Source organism: Peromyscus eremicus, chromosome 4 (assembly GCF_949786415.1).
Source record: "Peromyscus eremicus chromosome 4, PerEre_H2_v1, whole genome shotgun sequence".
NCBI classification, from domain to species: domain Eukaryota; kingdom Metazoa; phylum Chordata; class Mammalia; order Rodentia; family Cricetidae; genus Peromyscus; species Peromyscus eremicus.
The window spans coordinates 55575471-55588072 of NC_081419.1; the positions used below are offsets into that span (position 1 = coordinate 55575471).

Genomic DNA, 12602 nt, shown 5'->3' on the forward strand with positions numbered 1-12602 from the left:
ACCGCTGATGGGAGTGCAAACTTATACAGCCACTTCAGAAATCAGTATGACGGTTTTTCAGAAAATTGGGAATCAATATACTTCAAGACCCAGTGATATCACTCTTGGACATATACCCAAAGGATACTCAATCATCCCACAAGAACATTTGCTCAGCTATGTTCACGGCAACATCATTCATAATAGCCAGAACCTGGAAACAACCTAGATGCTCCTCAACCAAAGAATGGATAAAGAAAATGTGGTCCATTTACACAAAGGAGTGTTACTCAGCTGTGAAAATCAGTGAACTTCTAATGTGGTCTAAGAATGCCTTGAAAAGGGATGGGAAAGTCAGGGAGAAAATGCTTTCACTTCATTCTAAAAAATGAAAACAATAAACTGTTGTGTGACCATTTCCTTCAAGTTTTTTCCATCATGAGTCAGAGCATCTGTGATTGACCTGTCTGAGGCCTTCAGGAGACTGAGTGCATTAGCATTCCCACGTGGAGGGAGGGGGAAGATTCATGAACTTTCTCCCCTACCCCAAGGATATATAAGAGGTGACCATTGCTGGGGTGGGGAGGGGCACTTTCTGGCCACAGCCACCTGTAAGTTATCAACATGTTCTTGAACATAGTCCCAATGAGTTCATTGGTTCACCAAGATGGATTGGGTGGAATTTTTCACTGGCCTGTTATTGTTCTATCCAGATTCCCTAGGAACATTTTACAAAATAAGCTAATGTATAGTCGCAAATTTCAGTGACTGAAGGAACTAAGGATTCTGGAAGGAAATCACACAGAGGGCTTAAATATCTCCAGAATAGATAGGGTGGGACCTGGGGCATTGGAAGCCAAACTGATGAGCAAGAACTGAAAGGGATCATTGGGGAGAGAATGGACTATCTCTACTTGGGACATTACAGAAGAAACTGGCAAGCAACAAAACTAACAACAACATTGTAATTCAGTGTTGAATTCTTGGTGTCTATGAAGACTGTTCTAAAGTTCGCCAGTCATTTTGATTAAACCCCCAGTCTAAAAGCTTGAACTCAGTAGAGAGATGGCTCAATGCTCTTTCAGAGGACTTGCATTAGGTTCCTAGCACCTGGGTCAGGTAGCTCACCACCACCTATAACTCCTGACCCAGACTATCCATCAGAGACTTCTGGCCTCTCAAACAACTATACTTACATGCACATACTCATCTATATACATACACATAATTAATCAATGACAACAATATATTTTTAAAAGCTCAAAACCCATGGAATATGGAAGCATGCACATCTGAAGACACCTCAGGCAGATTAGATTTCTGACTACACTTAAAGAGACTGTTCACTTCAGGGTAGTGCCTAGGACCTCCTAGCCTTGAACAGGAAGTCAGCAAGGAGCATAGCTCAGTTCATCTTCTGCCCTGCAGCTCTAGCCAGCACCTCTGTGGAAGCAGAGCAGAGAATGAAGAGCCTTCCTCATGAAGAGGAAGGTAGTAGGAGAGCAGGCTGGGAGTGCATTGGTCTACAGGTTTCTAATGTGGTGTCAGATGGGGAAATGCCTCATTGGAGTTCTAATATTTCCCATCTTTTCTAATTGAAATAAGTATGGTTTGCTTCTATCTAAATAGCAAAGGATGATGTTGTAACCCATTGGAGTCATTTAGGAACATGGCAGGAAGTAGCTTTTCTAGTTTTCATCCAGAGATAGATGGACTAGGGCAGCAAAAAAATCAGTAGCTCTTGCTGGGAACTATCTGCTTTCATATTTATGTCCAAATTGTTGTTTATTCTGATGTATGCAAACCCTGAGGCTGTTAGACAGTCTTGCTGCCTCCGGGGCAACCTTCTCCTCAGGTTAGTAACAAGCCAAGTGCACAAACATCATTCTCTTGCCTTTGAAATGATGAGATTTACAAATGCTTCATGATTTATCTTGGAAGCCTTCAACTTAGTGCTTGGGCAATATAAATCCCTTCACCAGAAGAGTCTAATGTAGAGAGATAGGCTGGAATTTTAGTTTTACACTTGTGGCAGAAATATATAGGGAAGGGTCTAGAAATAAAGGGGCATGAATAACTCCAGAACATAAATATTTTACTGTCAAGCTTATATTTCTCTCTCCTTTACACAGACCTGTGATATTTGACTGAAATCTAAAAGTGTGGTAACACTTTTTAGCAGGAGCCTGATTGAAAGCATTTTTTATTGTTGTTGTTTTTGTTTTATTTCTCGAGACAGGTTTCACTCCTGGAACTCACCCTGTAGACCAGGCTGGCCTCGAACCCACAGAGATCTGCCTGCCTCTGTCTCCTGAATGAGTGCTTGATTAAAGGTGTGCATCACCCCTGCCTGGTGATTGAAAGTATCTTAGCAACTTAGTTAAATCCATTTAGATTTTTCTAAAGGTGGAGAGACTCACTCTCTCTTTCTAAATATTTGGCCTGCTGCATTCTCAATATATTTAAGAATAAGAATGAGCCAACTATTGCCTCTTGCTTGGAAGTCAAAATTAGGATGTCAGTCCTGGGGAATGTATAGCATGCTATAAATAGCACTTGCTAATACCATTAACAAGGAACTGCTCTACTTTTTAACCAAGAGATCAAAGGTGGCTTTCCAACTGCAGAGAACTACTCTTGCTACAAATTCACCTCATTTCATAAATATGATTAAATGACCTAAATTTAAACTCCAAATCTGAGGGGTGAGCCGGTAGAATTAGAACTCCTGGTGTTCTCATGAGAACAAGCAAGCAAGAGGTCATGTCCAACACCATATCTGGCTCTTTGATGTCGTGGCTCCAGAGGAAGTGTTCAGATTGTGCAATTAAAGCCTCACAAAGGATAAATTATAGTGTAAATGCCAGGGGGAAAAAAAATCAAATGTTGGTTTTCATCATGTGGAACTCACAGGGAGACAGAGGAAAACCTTGAACTGATAGCAGCTTGTGGTTGTGGGAGGTATAAAGTGGGTCTGTTGTTATTGGGGAAATGTGTCACAGATATATAAAACAGATTCAACAAGAACAGACATTGCAGGTGGTTGTGGGGAACAGTCTTGGAAAGATGCAGACAAAAGTGGACCCCTCCACTCAGATAGGACACCAAGGACAGGCCACAGTAACAATCCCACCCAAGTCCCCTCTGGAGAACCATGGAGTTTTTGGGGCCCACTTTCAGAGCATAGGAGGAGTTATTAAAAGGAGTATTGGTGACCCTCAGACAGGTGTGCTATGGAAAATTCTCACTCCAGCATGCATGACGACCTTCCCATAGTCATATATGTGGAAGTCCTCTGTAGTTAACTTTCCATTTACTTTATAGTCAATAATTTCCAGAGACCATGTGGAAAGTTCATCATGGATTAAGGCTACATTTTGTTCAGAAAAATAACTTAATACATAATTGAATTAAAAAGTGAAAATGCAAAGGGACAGAGGTTATCTGCTGTCAGTCATATTTATACTTGTCTTGGAACATAAAATGAGGACTTGGTGAACTAGATGGAGGTGGGCAACTCATGTATCTACTGATAGGTAGATAATTTAAAAAATGTGGCCCATACAAAACTGAACTATTATTTAGCCTTAAAAGTAAGAAAATATACATGCAACAACATTGATGACCTTCAAGATATTATATGCTAAGTAACACAAGCCAGTCACAAGGATATTGTTTGAATCTGTTCATATGAGGTTCCTAGAGTAGTCAAATCATAGCTCCAGAAGATAGAGCTATGATTTCCAAGTACTGGGTGTAGAAGGAATGATGAGCTGTTGTGGAATATTATTTTAAGATGTGTTACATTTGTTTATGCTGTGGAATATTTGTTTAATGATGCAAAGATGTGTTGCATTTCTTTATGTTGCATTTGTTTAACTCTGTGAAGCTGTGTTACTTTGCCTGTCTAAAACACCTGATTGGTCTAATAAAGAGCTGAACAGCCAATAGCTAAGCAGAAGAGGGATAGGTGGGGCTGGCAGGCAGAGAGAATAAATAAAAGGAGCAAGAAAAGAAGAAGGAAAGGAGGACAGCAGGGGCCAGCCACCCACCCACACAGTCAGACGTGGAATAAGAAGGAAAGAAAAGATATACAGAAACAGAAAATGGTAAAAGCCCAGAGGCAAAAGGTAGGTGGGATAATTTAAGTTAAGAAAAGCTGGCTAGAAACAAGCCAAGCTAAGGCTGGGCATTCATAGGTAAGAATAAGTCTCTGTGTATTTATTTGGGAGCTGGGCCTCCAACAAGTAAAGAATAACCAACTACAATGGCTGGTGTTTAATGAGTACAGAACTTCAGTTGGAGAAGTTAGAAAATTTCTGAAGCTAGATAGTGGAGGTGGCTGCACAGCAGTGAGTTCCAACTTTGTGGTTGTTGTATATTATGCTGCTGTGAACATGGGGGCATGAGTGTCTTTTTGAGTTCTGTATTCGTTACTTTTGTGTTGTGATAGAATGCCCTGACAAAAAGCAACTGTAGCTGATGTTTTCCTGGCCCCACCCTGCTGTCCCGCAGCCACTCAGACCCAAATAAACACACAGAGGCTTAATTATAACTGCTTGGCCATTAGCTCAGGCTAACTACTGACTAGCTCTTACATTTAAACTCAGCCCATTTCTGTTAATCTATATGTCATCACGTTTTCTGTGGCTTTACCTGTGTGCCATTACATGCTGCTCCCTGGACGGCAGGCTGCTATCTCCTCACTCAGCCTTCCTCTTCCCAGAATTCTCCTTGTCTGCTTATCCCACCTATACTTCCTGCCTGGCTACTGGCCAATCAGTGTTTTATTAAACCAGGGTACAAAAGCATTATCCTACATCAAGCAACCGTGGGGGAAGAAGGTTTATTTTAGCTTACTCTTCCAGAGGGGACAAAGCCCACCATGTTGGGAAGGCACGGAGGCAGGAGCATAAGGCAAGCCTGACAGTTAGAAAGCAGGGTGATCAGATTTCATCCACACACAAGAAGCAGTGACATACTTCCTCCAGCAAGGCAAGGCTCCACAAGGACCCCAAATGGCACTATCAGTTGGGGACTACATGTTCAAACACATGAGCCTATGGGGGACATTTCACATTCAAACCACAAGTCCCTACTTTCAGTTTTTTGGGGATTTGAGTTCAGTAGATTACTGGATCAGATGGTAATTTTGTGTAGTATTGTTTAAGATCTGTCATAAAGTGGTATTTTGGTACACACACACACACACAAACACACACTTGCTCATTCTTATAAGTTGCTTCTGTAGGATAAAATTTCAAAAGCATAGAAATGGAATTGCCTGATCAAAAACATTTGATAAATATTGCCAAATTTACCTCAAATAAGACTGAATTAATTTGCACTTCTATTTATAGTACTGAAAGTCTTTGCTTCATGTGCTGACAAGTTTTGGAAGATGAATTCTTGGTTTTTGCAGTTTGGGTTCCACCATTAGTGAGGTTGAGAGCCTTTCATCACTTGTGGTCGTTTGTAATTGTCCTCCTGTGGTTTTCCTGTTTATGTCCTTTGTCACACCCCCATTGGGACATCTTTTTCCTAATGACTTGGTCTCTGCAAATTACAATATTATCACTTTGTCTTCACAAATATTTGGACATTTGTTTCCTTTTTCCTTTATCTTGTTTTTAAAACTACTGTCTTCTGACAATAATTGTGAAAGTCTTTTTAAAAATAACTTCAAAAATCAAATCTGTACGGTATTGTAATAGTTATTTCCCTGGGTTTTGTATTGTGCTCATGAATGTGCCTCTCCTTTTGTTATTTATTAACATACTCCTTCCTATTTCTTCTCAGCTGTTTACAGTGCTTTAAATTTTAATCTGCAAACCTACTGAGACTCCATGTTAGTATGAGGAGAGAACTTGGATGCTGGGTCTTTTCTTCAAAGGGCTAATTGGTTGATCTGCTCTCTTTTCTCTCACTAATTTAAATTGCAAATATTAGCCTTCCTGCACTACCACACTCCTCTGTATCTGCTTTCTTTTCCTGCTTCATTGGCACGCCTTTCTTTTGCCAATTTCATAACATAGTATTGTGGCTTTACAACCCATTAAAAACATATTAAACGCAGCCTTTCCCTCCACTACCTTTATTAATTTTTTGTTGTTTTTGGCTATTTTTGCTTGTATATTATTTCAGATAAACTTCAAGAACAATTGGTAAAGTTTATTAAATTCTATTGGGATGCTATTGAATTTACAGACTAATTTGGAGAAATTGACATCTTAAAATACTGAGTTTTTTCAGCTAGGAACAAGACATTTTACAAAACTATTTATCAAAGTCATTTTAATTAACAGTTATCTCTTGATTACTCTCAGGTGAAGACAAGTCCTAATTTCAAGTTTTTGTAGAGAGCCACCTGTTCTGCTTAATTATCTCCTTTGTTTTTCTCGACTGTTCTTCCTCACCCTCTGCCACAAACTATATAGCTCATTAGCATTTGGAAGCAAACACGTTAGAAGAAAAATATTTCATTAAGCTTTTACCTGAGAAGAAAGGAGACATAATGAGAGCCGCATCCTCAGCTGTGCCCATTTGGGATGGGAAGAAATGGAGAGTGTGGAAGGAGAGGAAAGGGAGAAATAGCCGAGTTCTAGGAATCACATGCACGAGACCCTGATTCTAATAAAATCAGAAATCCCAAGAGTGACTCATTTCACTTGAAATGTTGTGAATTCCCAGAAAATGAGAAGCAGTCATGACAAAGCATGAACAAAAAGGTCCCTGGACTCAAATATAAATGATATTTTTGGAATTATAGGGTTACTGATAATATTTCAAACTGGAAGGAGTACATTTAAAAATTTAAAAGTTAATAAGCTCTGGGTAAACAAAGCATAAAGAAAATAGGGAGAACTCTTATGTAACTATTTTAACTATTTATCAACACCATGACAATGCAATATAAATGACACCATAATTTGTATTTCCTGCAAGATGGATGAAATGCTTTTGAACTGCATTAAATTGACAATAAAAGGCCAAAGAATGAAAGAAGTATTTTTCAAAAGAATGTCCCGGTTGCCACTAGAGGGAACAATAAGCAGCCTTTCTTCAAGATATTTGAGCAGAAGAATATTACAGAGAAATAAGAGGCAATTGGAGTCACAGCACTTGAAACCACCTCGATAACTTATGTGGAAGAACAATGGCTTTTAGAAACGGTCATCGTATCTGACATCTAACCCCGCAGAGCATCAAGTGCCTTTCAAGGGGAGTGTGTGTCTTAGTGGAAGTAAAGCGTATCTATCAATGAATACAGAAGTGTTTCTAAGGAGTTCATTAGGAAAAGTAAGCCTTCATCCATATGCAGAAGTGGGCCACTTTCTCGTTCATTAAGCCTGTTGGTTAAAACTGCTTCTAAAGTGGCTTCACAGAGATAATAAACTCTCTGTATTTTAGAAAGCAATATGAAGACAGGATGTTTACAACCCCGAGGTGAAACTTGGCAGTGCAAGGAGGCAACCTCCTGGAGCCAGTGATGCTTCTGGGATGCCAGAGTGCAGCCCTGCCTTCCTCACTGCCTTGACTCACTCCAATAGTTCAGTCCATGTGACAATAAGCACTGTCCTCATAAGGGTCCAAGAGGAGCAGACTCTGTGTGTGCCTCTTCTTAGGTTGGACCATCCAATGGTCCGCCGAATCTGCTGACATGTTTCATGGGGGAAATTGTCTTTTTATTTCCCATTATAAATACACTTCTGTCCTTAACATCTTATTATTCTGTGTTCCAGAATCACCATGTTTTTAAATGAGAAACACACTAAATAAACGTTGAAATATAGGTGATCTCAGATACAGGAGGAAATAAAACAAGCTTACCTCATCGTGAAAATAGATAAATAAAAATTGAAACACAGTGCTGCCTAATACTGCATAGCACCCTGCAATTGATTATCCTTCCATCTGGTCAGCCAGGTCATAGTATCCAAATAAGGAAGTAGAGACTCAGAACAGTGTGAGACCTCATGGGCATTTCCCTGGTTGGTTAAAGGAAGGGCTGGGAGACTGGAACCTGGGAGCTTTCATCATCCAGACTTGTGGATGCTCTCATCTTATGGAAGCAGATCATATGCAACTGAGATGAGCCAGTATCAGAATCTTCTTAAGAGCATGTCTCCCCAGAAGAACTTCGGATTTAACATGAGGAGGGCATTTCCAGTTGGCTGTGAGTGTTCCTGTGTGTAGTCACATGTAATTTTGGTTGCTCAATTAGTTACATGTCATGTCTACATGACACCCAGATAGTACCTTGGGACTATTCTGTTTCTTCAGTGATTGAGAGCCCTTGGTTTTCATTATATCATTACTCTGCTTTGATTTACTGATTATTTGGAAAAACCTCAAAATGCACAGAGCTGCTGATTGTATGCTTAAATCCTTTTAGGATTTGATAAAAGCATTTGAATAGTTTACACTGTCTAACTATGTTGTTGCTCAGCAATAATAGTCTGCCTGTACTAGATACTGTTTTCATGAGCTTTCTGTCACTCTGACAAAATACTTGAGTGGTATCACCTTGAAGGGAGGAAAAGTTTATCTTGGTCCATGGCTTCAGAAGTTCCAGGCCATGTTTGCGTGACTCTGTTGCTCCAGGTTCAAAGCAAGGCAGAATGTCATGACAGGCAAGGTGTGATGGAACAGAGAGATGGTCAGGAAGTGAAGAGAGAGGGGGAAGGATAGAGGGAGGGAGTAATGGAAGAAAAGAGGGAAGAGGAACAAAATCTATCCTTCAAATGTGGCTCCCAGCAACCCACTTCCTCCATCTAGGCTTCATCTCCTGAAGTTTCCATTGCCTCTCAGCCCACCTAACTATGAATCCATGATGGATTCATCTACTGATGAGTTTGGAGTCTTCACTATCCAGTTGCATTCCTAATACTTCACCTCTAAGTTTTGCTGCATTGGGGGCCCAGCCTTCAACCTAATGTTCCTTCATGGGGGCAGTTTATATTTTAATGTTTTTTTTTGTTTTTTTTTTTTTTTTTGGTTTTTCGAGACAGGGTTTCTCTGTGTAGCTTTGCGCCTTTCCTGGAACTCGCTTTGGAGACCAGGCTGGCCTCAAACTCACAGAGATCCGCCTGGCTCTGCCTCCCGAGTGCTGGGATTAAAGGCGTGCGCCACCACCGCCCGGCTATTTTAATGTTTTAAATATCAGCAAGAAGGAGATTATATGAAACTGAGATGATGTCTTCTATGCAAGGATAATTTCAACATCACACAGATACAGAAAGCTGCTGATAAGAGTTTTTTCTACAACTCTGTAGTCTTTCCTTTAGACTGCCAGCTCCCAAATAATAACATGGAGACTTTATTAATTATGAAAGCTTGGCTTTAGCTTAGGCTTGTTCCTAACTAGCTCTTAAAACTTAAATTAGCCCATTTATATCAATTTACATTCTGTCACGTGGCTCATTACCTCTCCTCCATACTGTACATCCTACTTTCTCCGTGTCTCTCTGGTGAATCTCCACCTCTCAGATTCTTCCCCCAAGTTCCTCTTTCTCCCTGGAAGTCCCTATCCTCTCTTGCCTAGCTATTGGCCATTCAGCACTTTATTAAACCAATCATAAGGTGCCTTAGGCAGGTGAGGTAAAACAGCAACACATTTTTACACAGTGTGATCAAATATCCCGCAACACAACTCCCTAGTTTACATACAAGCTTTGAATTTAATAGGATCACTGAATCACTTCTGAACACACTTTCATGGTATCATTGATCATTTCATTTGAATGATACATTGAAGTTTTCCCAGAATTCAATAATTTTTCTTCAAGATTTTTATATATCTATATTCCTTCTCTATCATGTATTTGTTTACAAAAATCAAATTGGATTTAAATTATTTTCCTAATCTATTTAACTGTTTAATCTTCAATGCTTAATTTTGGTTAATGTAATCTATTTGAAATTGTCTTAGCTACCACAGTGGCTATGTGCCCCTTGTCTTGAGACACACTGATTGAGACGGTTCCAAACTAGGCAGTGTGACAGTTGATGCTGTTTACTCAACAGGGTCTAGAAAACCCTGGGGACAAAGCTCTCAGTAGATCTGTGAGGCATTCCCTAACTAGGGTAACTGATGGAGGAAGACCCACTCTAAACATGAGCTATGTTTCAGCACTGAGTGAAAAATGACAAGGTGAGCCGAGCACCAGCATCCATCTCCCCCTCCCCTTCTCCCCCTCCCCCTCCCTACTTTCTCTTGACTATGGAAACACTGTGTCCAGTTGCCTCCCTGCCATACTGTACCTTCCAACTGCAATGCAAACAAACTCTTCCTTCCTTGACGTATTTGCATCAGGTGTCTCGTGGGCACCGCAAGGAAAAAGCATCCTGTATGAAGGCTTTTGACACAGACACTGCCACTTTATAACTCCAGTTATTTGTAAATCTGCACCCAAGTTCCATGTGGCTGTGAAGTGAAAAGGTTAATCATCATAAAGACGGTTGCCTAGGCAACAAGCTTAGTCATCTTTTTTAACTCCTTGGAGAGATTTCAACGGATTAAAGACAACGTGTACTAAAGTCACGATGGTATGAACTGAGTCAAGACACCATCTTCTATATTAATACTTATCCACACTGTATGCATCAAAATGACGATGTAAGGACACAGAAGCAGCTTCAGAATGGCCAGACTTTGGATGGAACCAAAGGAAAGCTCAAAGCCCCACTGTAAGTGCTTCTCAGAGCAGTTCATACCGTGTTCTCTAAGAACATTGTGTTCCTCAGTACTTCAAGAATAGAGGCTCACGAACTTTGGCTCAAATCAAAGGAGAGAACTTTCGTAGGTATTTATAGGCCTCAGGGACTACAGGATGCCCAGTGGAGCCTGAGAAAATCCAGTTCACTCTTTCAGAGGCTTCGTGATGGCTGCTCTGTTACAGGCTTGTTTAGCTCCCCAGTAGCTGGTCATAACCCACTCGATTATCTTGACCACAGAACAGCAGGCAGAAGAGTCAGACCCAGCTTACACATTTCCACAAGGTCAGAGGTCTCTGCCTATTCAATAAACGACCCTTCTGGGAATGTATCCAAAACAGTGAGTGGCAGCCACCCGGGAGCAAGGAATGCTGGGAAGGTAAACGTTACTCCTTCTGTCATGGATATGTCCCTATGTCCATTCCTTTCCCTACTAGCCTTCCTTTCCAAAGTACAGTGGCATGTTGTAGGGGAGCTGGGGCCTACTAAAGACCTACCAGAGTGCAGTATGTAAAATTTAGTATTTTATATAATACTAAATGTACTATGTACTATGTACTATGTATTGAAAAATGTCCTGTCAGTAAAACACCCTTTATTCTTTTTGAGGTTTGTTGATACCTGGGCTTGTTTGAGCTTTTATGTCAATTCTCCTTCCCTGGTTAGGTTACATCCTCACTTTAGACAGGGTTTCTCTGTGTAGCTTTGCGCCTTTCCTGGAACTCACTTGGTAGCCCAGGCTGGCCTCGAACTCACAGAGATCCGCCTGGCTCTGCCTCTCACTTTGATTTTTAAAAAGACTTTTTTTAACAGAGAAATTAGATCAGTAATAAACTCCTTCATGGAGAATCAACCCCATCAAACCTTCTATGAAGAACCATGGAAATGAACGTTTTACCCTGATGGCTCGCTGACTTCACCCAATATCGTAATGAAATAATTTACTTCTTAAGCATGTAGGCAGTGGGTGGTTCCCCTCAGCTCAATGTGGAGATTCTGAATCAGTTCATTTTCTCATCACTGTGGAAAATACCCGGCAGAAGCAACTTAAGGGCTTAGGGGCTCCTTCTGTTACAATCTGAGAGGATACAGCACACCATGGTGGAAAATGTGGTAGCATCAGGGGGAGCTAGTCACATAGAGAACAGACAGGAGGTAGGGCTGTGATATAAAATCTCAAGGCCCACCCCAAGTGACTCACTTCCTCCAGTGAGGTGCTGCCCCAGGAAGATTCTACAGCCTTCCACAAGAGGACCATCCCCTGGAGATAAGTGTTCAAACACACAAGCCCATGGGAAATCCTTCATATCAAAACCACCACATCATTAGATGTAGTTAGAAATGTTTATTACTATTAAAGTCATTAAAACTCACATTTTCAGTACTATTTTATATACAAAATAAGTTCAATACAAAATAAAAAATTTCTCAACAATCATGGTTTGTAGATTCTAGTATGCATAAGAAGCAAATAAAAGATTCTTATCCAATCAATATAAGAGAGTACAAGAAAAATGCCTTTTTGAGTAAGCACCCTGGGTTACCTTGATACAGATGATCCAGAGATATGCCAAGAAACCTTTTAGAATAAACTGATATGCATGGAAGGAGACAATGTTAAGGAGATTCTCTGGGGGATGTCCTGGCTCCTGCTTTCTATAAGAAATCACCACACTGTGCACTTCATATCTGGGACACCCATGCACTGATTAGTTAGTTATACTAGCCTGGGTGTCATTTGCCCAAGTGGTACGGGGAAAATCTGGTGTTGGTTTAACGTTGGCCAATGTTACCCAAGCAGCGTTCTGTACACTCAGTGTCCTGTGAGACACATTTGCGTTTCTTGGAAACAAGGGCTTTGCCAGGGGAAACATGGCTTTTGAAATCAGGTACATCTTTTGGGTGTT

The 12602-nt window shown here is 40.6% G+C and overlaps 1 long non-coding RNA gene across 1 annotated transcript in view; it reads right to left on the reverse strand.

The window, feature by feature from the left end:
- The window catches only part of LOC131909279 (uncharacterized), a 38219-nt gene extending 27681 nt beyond the window's left edge, over positions 1-10538 (reverse strand). Inside the window, exon 1 of the long non-coding RNA XR_009378817.1 lies at positions 10243-10538. This is a non-coding gene — a long non-coding RNA (uncharacterized LOC131909279). The remainder of the gene's footprint in view (positions 1-10242) is intronic.
- Positions 10539-12602: the final 2064 nt, after the last annotated feature.